General features: G+C 44.8%; 1 long non-coding RNA gene across 1 annotated transcript; it reads right to left on the bottom strand.

The window, feature by feature from the left end:
* Window positions 1–10,147: 10,147 nt before the first annotated feature.
* LOC138527313 (uncharacterized) lies at window positions 10,148–10,929 on the bottom strand. Its single transcript, XR_011283886.1, has 3 exons — window positions 10,876–10,929; window positions 10,667–10,792; window positions 10,148–10,411 (listed from the first exon to the last, which is right to left on the bottom strand). It is a non-coding gene; the product is annotated as an uncharacterized lncRNA (long non-coding RNA).
* Between the last annotated feature and the right edge of the window lie 1,079 nt (window positions 10,930–12,008).

Raw genomic sequence — 12,008 nt, 5'->3', positions numbered from 1 at the left:
GGGGAGCCTAACTTGTTCAGAAACGTATTGGTTGTGTACTGTAGTGTATTATAGTATGATATTGAGCTGCTTCTTACTAGTGGAATGTTTTCTAACTGACTGTGTAAATACATGTATATTCTTTCACCAAGAAACCTTGAATAGTGTTTGTTTGAACTACTGTGATTGCAAGTCCTTTGTTTAACATATTGTACTGCTCACATCCCTCTTGAGATAAGTTGGCTGCTCAACCACTGCTACCACATAACTGTGTAGTACAGGCTTGTACCAAAGGGGAGCTTGTGCTTACACATGTTGTCTTAATTGTGTATAGTGTTCCCAAAGGGTACTGTATGAAATTCTGCCTAATACTGGTGGCAAGTGGTGAGGATAAAGTATAGTTATTACATTGAGAGTGCTGCTGTTACGTTTGTTCAAATAAACCCTCACAAGGCTAAGCACCACTAGAAAAGCAATTCTTTTATAATGCCTGATATGGAAAGCTACAGACAGGAGTCCCTAGTCATTTTAACAGTTGATCAACTGAGAGAAATGTATAAAGCTAGGAATCTCACTGTTAAAGGCAAAACAAATGAATTGATAGAAAAGTTGCTGGAATATGAAAGTCTGAGAAGTAGGTCTGCTTACCTACTCCTTCAGCAAATGTGGAAAAAAATGATGAGGATGATAATGTTCAGAGTCCAACTCAAATGTTATTGAGGAGTTAGATGAGGCAGAGGAGTCTCAAGATGTAGGCCTCACTTTACCTCTACCTGCTCTTAGGCCTCAACCGTTAGCCACAGGGACCCCACCAGGTCCAACACTGAGTGCAGATTTTGTCTCTCTTGAGAGGTTGAGACTTGAGTTAGAATTCAAAAGAATCCAAGCCCAAATTGTAAGCAAACATCAAGAACTTAAACTAAGGGAAATGGAATTACAACATGCTCTTGAAATGAAGAAATTGTCTCTTGAGAATGGTTCTCTCTCATAGTCTTCTAGGTCTTCCACTCCTAAGAGGCCTTGCATGCCCAAAGATGGAGTAAGTATGTATGAGGTTAAGCTTGATATTTTTGATGGGTTGGCATGGGATTCAGAACATTACAGGGAACCAGCTGATTCCTTGGCTTTTTTCTAGGCTACCACCAGTTGCATCTGATGTAATGGAGATGGGAGAAGTAGACAGAATAGAGTATGAAAGTGTGAAGCTAGCTTTAATAGCTAGGTTTGGGAAAACTCCTTCCCAGTATCTTAAGAGGTTTAGAACCATCAAAAAGCATAAAAGCATGATGGTACCCCTTAGGCTACCTGGGTGTGTGAATGTTTGAAAAACTTAGATGGTTGGGTTAAGGGTTACCGAGTTAACACTTATGAAGGTATGAAAAATCTGTTTATGTTGGAGTCTATCTATGACTACTGGTCTCCTGAGCTGAGACAGCACTTGGCTGACTCTAAGGAAATTGAACCAAAGAACTTAGCAAGGGCTTCTGACTTGTGGGTTGCCAACAGGGCTACTCACAAGGATTCTGGGGTAACTCAGAAGAAGGATGAGGGAAAGCAGCACAAGAAAGATAATAAAGAGAATTCCAATACCTCCATTCCAAAAGAGGGCCACAAACATAACAAGGGTAAGCTATATGGGAAACCAAATCAGGCTAGTGTAACCCCTGGTGCTAAACCAGAGGTGGGTCAGGCCAAACCCCCTTCATAAAGACATTTGGAAAATGTTATGCTTGTGGGGCAACTGACCACGTGAAAGGGGATCCCAGATGCAAGGGTAAACCTTCAGGGATCCACACTGTCTCCTTAGCCTTGTCCCCAGAGGAAGAAGTACAAATGGCAAGTGGAAACTTTCACCTACTATGCTTAGGAACCCATGAAAGTCTCAGCCAGTGTTTCTTTAGTGTCCCTGGGCCTGTGGGAACAACAGAACTTAGATGTGTAAAGACTGGAGGGGGGGTCTGTACTTCTGCTCTCTATATGACAGAGAAGAGGCACAGAGGACCCCAGCCAAGATTCTCTATTATTGGTATTGTAGTCGAGCAATCAAGGCCTAGCTTCTCAGGAGAGGATGCAGGCTGGTTCTTAAGTACAGTGTAGTCCCCAAGCCCCCACAAAGGAATGCCCACACACTGTATTAGTTAAAACACAGTCTTTATATAATTAAGTTCAGGGTTATATACAATCACAATAACTCACTTTGTGCTCAGCAAATCTACAATGGCAAATGTATACAGTTCTACGTGGTATCACACTTATTATTAGATTCCATTAAAGTGCATCAACTGTACTCTGGTTAAATGTCACACAAATCAATTAATAAAGGTAACCAACAATAGGCATAGGAGGAAAGCAGTTGGTTAGACAATTGGCAGAATACTGGCCCCTACCAACTAGACACAGTTCTGTGTGGAGATCCCCCCACCTGGGCAACCTGTAAAGTAAAGATTTAAACCATGCCCAGTCCATATATTGTTCTAGAAGTCTTATTTCCTTCTAAAATAGTTCTACAACCCCAGTGTACCTGGAATAGCAGAGTTTGTCGTTTGGGTCGTCGACAAATCCTTCTTAAGTGGCTCCCTTTAAGGCAGGAGCCACGGATCATCAAGATCCCACGAGGAAAAGGGTTGAACGACGACGGGGAGGTTGCAGCTTCGTTCCTAGTGGTGCTCGTCGATGACAGAGCGTTGGCATCCTGAAACTAAGAGGCATGCGGGGCACATCAGTGCTGATAGTTCAGGACCGCAAAAAGAGATTGTGAAGAACTGTGGGCCAGCAAGGGCGTTCAGTCGTCCGGTGTCTCTACGGTCGTCAGGTGGCGGGAAACCCACCGGCGGATGCTCCTTGGCGCGTCGGCGGCCTCGACTTACTCCGGCGGGACAAAGCGGTCGACAGGGCAGGAGAGAGCACCCTTGGATCAAATGTTACTTAGGCAAAGGGAGCACGGCGGCTCCGGTCGGCGATGGCAGTCGTCGACGGTGGTGGACAACAGTGTCTGGGCGCTTCTCCTTGTGATTCCGCGGTGGACCCCGTCTCCGGTTGGCAGCCTGTCGTAGGTCTGTCTACCAGGGAGCTTCGGCAAAGATCAGCTGGTGCATGATGGTCCCTCAGAGCTCGGGAAGAGGGCGCCTAACCAGGTCCTCTCTGGGTCAGTCCTTGGAGACACAGCAGCTTTCAGATTGACGAAGTAGAGCAGCAGCTAGACTTCTCTTCCAGCAGGGCTTCAAGGTAAAGCTTCAGTTTCAACTCCAGTTTCTCTTCAGCTTCTGAACACGAATTCTAGCAGTGAGAGGCTCCCAGATATACTAGTTGATCTCCCATTCATTCTGCTGGGTCACACTCAGGCAACCAATCAGTCAGAGGGCATTCATGCAAGCAGGTAGACAATCAGGTGAATAGTGCATTCAGGCCATTCACTTCTTTCCAGAAACTCACAAGTTATGTGTATTGGGACAAGTACCCAGCCATTCAACACTCCACACTGCATTCATACCAGTTTCGGGCAGGGCTGTCTCAGTCATTGTGTCAAACACTAGAAACTAGACATCCACAACAAGAAGTGCACATTCGTCACACACTCCATTCACCCAGGTCCCACCCACAGGGTGTACCCACAACATACAGTCACTGGGAAGGCTCCAGCCAGTCTGGCCTGGACTTCACAACAACACCATATATGGAACTTCCACCCAACAGCCAGTCTCGGGGAAGGGACAGAGTCAGGGCTTCTCAGGACTTTGGGAAAACAAGGTAACAGGCAATAGAAAGCAAGAGGCCTCAGGGGCATCTTGTTTCCTATCATGATTCAACTGATTCCAGTGGCAGGGCCAGGGTATCCCAAAATGGAGGATACGCAGAGCACCTGTCAAAGTCCGCATGGAGCTGCCACCAGCCCATACCCTGCTCTGTGGGCCATAAAAAGGTTCCCAAAAACATACACTAGGGGCACAGGGTTGCACCCCCACCCATGGGTGCCATAAGGGTATCCCAGGTGTCTGTACACCAAACCAAAAACAGGAAGCGCTGCATTGCCAGGAGTCCCAAATTTACTCCTGGACAGAAAACAATACAGAACACAAATGAAAAAGGACTACCAAAAAGTCCCTCCAATGCATTTCCAGCATCACAGTTGCCCCCTACCCCCCAGACTAAGGTTAGGGTGCCTAATCTCCCACAAGATAGACACCCTCATCCAGACGGTCAACATACCTTCTGGAAAGGCCATCTGCATTATCGTGACTCTTCCCTGGTCTGTGCTCTATGGTGAAGTCTAGCCCTTGCAGGCTCATAGACCACCTGAGTAGTTTCGGGTTCTCACTCTTCGTCTGCATAAGCCACTTCAGGGGCTTATGATCTGTTTGGACCTTGAAGGTAGACCCGGTAAGGTAGGGCCTAAAACGCCTAAGTCTCCAAACTATGCTAAAACATTCCTTTTCAACAGTAGCCCACCTACGTTCTCTACCCTTGCGTTGTCTACTGATGAATATGATAGGATGTTCCCTCCCTTTGTCATCTAACTGGGACAAGACAGCTCCAATTCCGGTGTCACAGGCATCAGTTTGAACGATAAAGGGCTTGTTGTAATCAGGAGCACACAACACAGGTGCTCTACACAGACTTTCTTTCAAGCCATTAAAGGTCCTCTGACAGTCTTCAGTCCAATTAACCTTCTTAGGCTGTTTGGGTGAAGTCAGAGCTGTCAGTGGTGCAGCTATGGTTCCATAGTCCGCCATGAAATTGTGATAATACCCAGTGAGGCCCAAAAAGGCTCTCAAATGGGTTTGAGTAGTAGGAGTCTCCCAGTCATGTACATCCTGTACTTTACTGGGGAGAGGTTGGATTTGACCCCCTCCTACCTCAGGACCAAGATACATGACTTTCCCCTGAGCTATTTGGCACTTGGTGGCCTTGATAGTGAGGTTAGCCCCTTTCAAGGCCTGCAACACCATAATCAGATGTGTCAAATGCTCTTCGCAGGTGGAACTGTAGATGGCAATGTCATCTAAGTAGGCCACACCAAAGGTCTCCAGCCCACTGAGCGCATGATTGACCAATCTCTGGAAGGTGGCAGGAGCATTCTTCAACCCAAAAGGCATGACCCTACACTGGTAGAATCCCTCAGGTGTTGAGAATGCCGTCTTTTCCTTGGCATGGTCCGTCAGAGCTATTTGCCAATAGTCTGGGGTAAGGTCAAAGGTGCTCACAAATTTGGCAGCACCTACGGTGTCCACAAGCTCATCAGCACTGGGCAATGGGTACGTGTCAGTTTTGGTGACAGCATTGACTCCTCGGTAGTCCACACAGAACCTCCAATCCTTGGTACCTGCCTGGGAATTTGCCTTAGGGACAAGGACAACTGGACTGGACCAGGGACTGGTTGAGGGTTCAATAACACCCATATCCAACATCTTGGCAACCTCGGCCTGGATGTGGTTCTTAACGGTATCTAACATACGGTAGCAGCTTTGATAGGCACACTGTCACAAGTGTCAATTTTGTGCCTACACCACGGTGTAAGGCCTGGTGTCAGTGAAAACAGAGAGGCATACTGCCGGAGCAAAGCCCTGCAGGCCCTCTGCTGCTCTGTCGTCAGATCTGGAGAGAGATGTACTCCCTCCACTGAGCCATCCTGAGGTTTGCTATGCAGCAAATCAGGAAGGGGCTCACTCTCATCCTCTTCTTGCTCTGAAGCTAGCAAGAAACAACAGAGAGATCCAAATTATGGAAAACTGCGTCCCCTGCACACTATTTGGAAGGCACGAGCCTAAAGAAGGTAATGTAGAATTTCTAGAATCACTCTATTCAAACAATCCAATACTTGCATTTAAAGTTTCAAAGTAAACTTAATAAGTTCATATAACCATTATGTAATTTAGCATATACAGAACATATGACACATTTATGTTCAAAGGAACACTTTTTTCTTTTTATTTGTAGTGGTCGGCCCAACGCGTTTCAAGTTTACAACACCCTTCATTAGGGGCAGCAAAATTCAATAAGCATAAGGTTTCAACTCCATGTTACTGGGCTATCAATCATAAAAAAACTTTCTGCTTAGGTTATTTACCAAACTACCCAGGTGAATGTACATTCAGTTCTATCTGACCTAATTTTAGGGTCACATTAAATTATGTTTTGCAATGGGCTATTGTTAACATGATGTTTTTGGTTATGTGAAATTAAGGTCTAATATGGACTAACGGCAGGATGTTTCTTGAGATCCATACATTGTTTAGAATGCTAAGTTTAGTTTTGCATATAAGACACTAGTTATATTGTGTTATTCACAGTCAATATTAATACTCATGTTATAAAAATGTCCTTCTTTGTAGATAAATGTGAAGCTTATTGAATTTATGCTGCCCCTGATGAAGAGTGTTGTAAACTCGAAACGCATTGGACCGACCACTACAAATAAAAAGAAAAAAGTGTTCCTTTGAACATAAATGTGTCATATATTCTGTATATGCTAAATTACAAAATGGTTATATGAATTTATTCAGTTTACTTTGAAACTTTAAATGCAAGTATTGGATTGTTTGAATAGAGTGATTCTAGAAATTCTACATTACCTTCTTCAGGCTCTTGCCTTCCAAATAGTGTGCAGGGGACGCAGTTTTCCATAATTTGGATCCCTCTGTTGTTTCATATATTTCCAGCCTAGATACCAAGGCTGAGTCTTTCTCTCCTGCACCTAGAACTTACATAATATATCAATTTACCCACATTTGATCTTTTATTGAATTTTACTTACTTTGATGTGCAAGTTTTTTTGCCTTTTTTTCTTCTGAAGTTAGCAAGAGACATGATACTTCTGCTCACCTGTGGAAAGGCTTGAGCCTGTTAACATGGAATACCTGAGGGGCTACCCCAGGGACTCTCATGTCAACCAGATAATTGACTTCGCCCATCTTGGAGATGATCCTGAGGGGTCCAGTGCACTTCTCTGCCAAAGCTCGAGGCTTGGTAGGCTCCATCACAAGGATTTCCTGTCCCGGAGTCCAATCCACTTGCGAGGCTTAAAGGTCATTCCAGTACTTGTTCAACTCCTGGCTGGCCTTGAGATTTGCTGTTGCCTGACCCATCATCTGTGTCATCCTCCATCTGAGGCCTAACACATAGTACCCCACTTGCTTGGCGGGACCTGGAGGGGTAGTATCCAAACCTTCTCTGATCAACGCAAGGGGCCCCCTCACGGGGTGTCCAAAGAGTAACTCAAAGGGACTGAAACCAACACCCTCTTGAGGTACCTCTCGGTAAGCAAACAGCAGGCATGGCAGGAGGAGATCCCACTTTCTCCTTAGGGGCTCTTCCAAAGCGCCTAGCATGCCCTTGAGAGTTCTATTAAATCTCTCAACCAGACCATTGGTCTGGGGGTGGTAAGAGGTGGAGAATTTGTAGGTTACCCCACACTCTTTCCACATGGTTTTCATGTAACTAGACACGAAGTTGGATACTCTGTCTGAGACAACCTCCTTAGGGAATCCAACACGGGTGAAAATGCCCAGGAGAGCCCTGGCAACCACCTTGGCAGTAACAGTCCGAAGGGGTATAGCCTCAGGGTACCTGGTGGCATGATCAACCAAGACCAGGATGAACCGATATCCACCTGAAGTGGGAGGGTCAAGAGATCCAACAATGTCGATGCCCACCCTCTCAAACGGTGTGCCAACCACTGCCAATGGCTGCAGTGGGGCAATGACACTGCCTCCGGTCTTGCCAGTCAACTGACAAGTTGGGCAGGTCCTGCAGTGGGACTCCACTACTACTCCCATTCAGGGCCATTAGAAATGGGCAGAGAGCTTCTGCTTAGTCATCTTGGTACCAAGAATACCAGTGAAGGGCACCTCATGCACCAACTGCAGCAGGAAGGGCCTGTAAACCTGGGGTACCACCAACCTCTTGAGGGCACCAGGTTCAGGCTTAGTGGGCTCACTAACAAGGAGCTCACCCTCCCAATAGATCCAGAATGTCCTAGGCACTTCTCCTTGTGCCTGGGACAGGGCCTGTTTCCTCAGACCCGAGAGAGAGAGAGAGAGAGAGAGAGAGAGAGAGAGAGAGAGAAAGAGAGAGAGAGAGAGAGAGAGAGAGCGAGAGAAGCACTCTCTCTGTCCCTTACAGAGGTCCGCCCGGGACGGTCCCCCTTCAGCCAACAGGCATTGAAGGTCGGGTTGGTCCTCAGGGTTGAGAACCTCTTCCACAGAAGAGTCTTCTGTCTCTTCTCCCTCAGGAGTTGAGTTTGGGTTTTCCACTGGACCCAGCCCATCCGGAGCATGGATCCCAATGGGTGCTGTAGGAACAGCAGGAAGAAAAGGAGCCCCCTTTGCAGAGGTGGCCTTATTCCTTTTCTGTCTTCTTGCCTTAGGCCTTGCCTTTGGCACGGGTACCTGGCTCACAGCCAGACCCTGTGTCACCTGTGACCTAGTGACTGCAGCAGCAGTCAGGGGGAGATCATCCAAGATCAACCCCAACCCTACTGGATCATTTCCTAACAGAATGTTAGCAGGGACATTATCCTGAACCAGGACAGGAAGCTTTGCTGTCTTGTCTCCAATCATGAGTGTGATTAAGGCTACAAGGGATAATTTGGGAGGCCCACCAGCTAACCTGGTGGTTCTCGGAGGAGCACCTACATAGTCCTCCGGCTTGAGCAGGGTCCTGTCCACTACTGTCATGCTTGCCTCAGTGTCTCTCAAACCAGTAGAAGGCTGGCCATTCAAGAGGACACTTCTCAAAATCCTACAGGTGTTCTGTGGGATAGTCGCCAGTACTTCTGCGCACTGGTTCCAGGCCCCAAGGACGCTAAGGAAATCTCTACAGGACACCAATTGTGATTCCTGTAGAGGGGGGAACAGTGGCCTCCACCTCAGACATGGGGTAAGGGTAGCTCAGGCTGACAGCCTGTACTCCAAGTGCCTTACATTTACACTTGGAGTCACCCTTCTTGTGATCCAGAGCCCCACATTCCCAACACGTGCCAGGAATGCGGGATACGGTACTGGAACCACTGGGAGCCTGCTTTGTGGCAGGTGGACCACTACTCTTATTCCCCCCACAGATGACTTATTCCCACTAGATTTTTGGGTTTTAGGAGAGGAAGTTTTTGGTTTATCCGACTGTGATTGCTTCTGGTACTCCTCAGCTTTCTGAGAGGTCACCTTTTCTTTGTCCTTGTCCTTCCTACTGGAGTCCTTAGGGGACACCCGATGGGAGACCCACTTGTCAGCTAGCCTGGCCAGCTTAAAGGGATCCAAAATGTTCTGGTCAGCAACATACTGACGCAGCTCTGATGAACAGGCTTCAGAAAAATGCTCAAAAAACAACAGGTGGGACAGTTCAACAAACATTTTCACTTTGTAACCATCAATCCACCCTATCATGTTCATGTGCGCAGCACTCACCCAGTCAACCCAAGACACATTCTCTCTCTTCTTAAAATCCCTGAACCTTTTAAGGTATTGGGTAGGTGTCTTGCTAAACTTGGCAATCAAAGCAGACTTCATGAACTCATACTAACCCCTTTCTTCCACACTTAGTTTCAGAATACAGTCATATCCAGTCTGAGGCACTCTGCTTAACAAACACTTAGCCCAATCTTGCTTATCCACATCATGAATTGCACAAGCCATCTCAAATGCTTCAATCCACTGGAGGATATCAGAACCCTCCACAAACACACCAACCAAATCTTTCATAAACTTGGTGGCTGGGTGTTAGGCAGAAACCTGTGCAGTTCCCTTTGGGAACACTGCAAAAGATTTAAGACTACAGGTGTTAGCAGTAAACCCACTTGGTAGAAGTCTGTACCACCCAGATTTACCTGGTAGCTGTGGCTGAGCAGTCAGACTTCCCTCAAGAAGAGTTAGGCAGTATGCAAAGTATACACAATAGGTACTCAGACACAATAGTACAAGCAAAAACTGACCAGAGCTTTGGTATCAAAGTATATTATTATTTATTTAAAAACACACTGTTTGAAACACTCCAGCACTCTTATTGTAAATCACTATAAACACAGTTACTATTATGATATATACAACCCTTATTCCTTATCAGACAAGTCTTAGTTAACACCATTTATTTCCAGACAGAGGTGAGCGCTTAACTATAGATAAAAACGGACTTATAATTGCAACACACGCTCGAGACCAAGTAATAATACTGGGTCACACAACCGCTCTCATATGGGGCCCAAGATGGGCACGTATTTATATCTGATTCACGACAATATGTTCAAGTATCCATAATATACCATACTTCTTAGAGAAAGGAAGATGAGTCTTTCTGATTCATATCAAAAATGATTTATCCATAGTAGTTCAAACAAAAAGCTATCACTAATAATCCTTAGTGAGGAAGCAGTTGCCACAATCCACATGTATTAGACTAAAAAAGCCAATGCATTTCGGAAATTATTTCCTTCATCAGGGCGAGTCTAATTATATAAGTCCAGCAAGCAAGTATATAACATAACAAATGCAAGTATGTGACATAAATTCATATAATGGTGACAATTCAAACGAAACATACATTGAAAAAATGAATGAAAGGAAACATACCAATCAGTAGATGTTACATCATGGGTAAATATCAATAGCAAAAAAGAAAAAAGAAAAAAGAAAAAGAAAAATGCCGTAAGTGGTTTATAAGGTAAATAAATGAAACCAAAGAATATTAGGTGTGGATTTACCTCATTGGTGTGGTCAGTGGTGAAAAACAGAACGTCCTGCGTTCATGCCCACTCAGCAGTGGGTTGTAAATGACATTATGCACAAAGGCATGGAGAAAATCCACTCGTGCTTACAAGGAAACCAATCTGTGGATCATAAAAGATCCAATTAGATACTGTGTTTTACACTCATACTTGGTCAAAGAGAAGGGTTGTAATCAGATTCTTACCTTGTAATACACAGAGAGAAACGATCCTCCACTGTGCAGCTGCAGGGCAGTGACACAGACTGCAGTGTGAAGCCGTTGTCTAGGCAACGGTTCTTTTGTTTAGCATGTGACCACCTCATTTCTGTGAGATGCAGGTGGTCACAATTAATGATGTAAAATCGGCCAGGGCCCACAAAAATGACAAACCAAATATTTATGGGGCATCATCAATAGGTGCCCATAATTGTAATGATAAAATCCGAAAAAAATTAAACATTAGAATAATAAAGATAGAAAAAATACTGGCACAGGTCCTGTGGCTGTCTGGTCACAAATACTGCTGTTAATTCGACCAGGGCCCCCAAAAAATAAAAAATGTGGTATGTATAGGGCATCACAAATGGGTGTCCATAATTGTAATAACAAATTCCTAAATTAAAAAAATTATGAAATAACAAAGTAGTAGTGATGGATTTATGTAGGTGGTCACAAATAATGATGTAAAATAGGCCAGGGCCCACAAAGATGTCAAACCAAGTATTTGTGGGGCATCATAAATAGGTGCCCATAACTGTGATAATAAAATCCGAAAAAAAATTAAACATTAGAATAATGAAGATAGAAAAAATACTGTCACAGGTCCTATGGCTGTCTGGTCACGAATACTGTTGTGAAGTCGGCCAGGGCCCACAAAAATTAAAAATGAAGTATTTATGGGGCATCACCAATGGGTGCCCATAATTGTAATGACAAAATTCCAAATAAATATATGAAGTAACAAAGTAGTAAAGATAGAAAAAATACTGTCACAGGTCTTTAAGCTGTCTGGACAGCAAGACATAACAAAATTAAGCTAAGGTAATAGTAAAAATATTCAAACGTAGATGAGCAGTTGAAGTACAGTCACAGTGCGTAAGGTGTCGCCCAGGGGCGGCACCTTGGGTCCCAGACATACGTCCAGGACATGCACTAGGGCTGTTACTAGAATGCTCCAAACATGATTAGACAAAAGGCAACATATGCCAGACAATAATTAAGAAAATAAAGCAAAAAAGGCTACATGAGGTAGAGTGATTCGAACAAGTTAAGCTCAACGGCTGTCAACATGTGGAAATGTAAAAAAACAGTATCCAAATGTTCAGAACATCTTTCAC

Source organism: Ambystoma mexicanum, chromosome 14 (assembly GCF_040938575.1).
Source record: "Ambystoma mexicanum isolate Mex_15411 chromosome 14, UKY_AmexF1_1, whole genome shotgun sequence".
Taxonomy (NCBI): Eukaryota; Metazoa; Chordata; class Amphibia; order Caudata; family Ambystomatidae; genus Ambystoma; species Ambystoma mexicanum.
The sequence above is the reverse complement of the archived record's forward strand: the minus strand, read 5'-3'. Positions and strand labels throughout refer to the sequence as shown.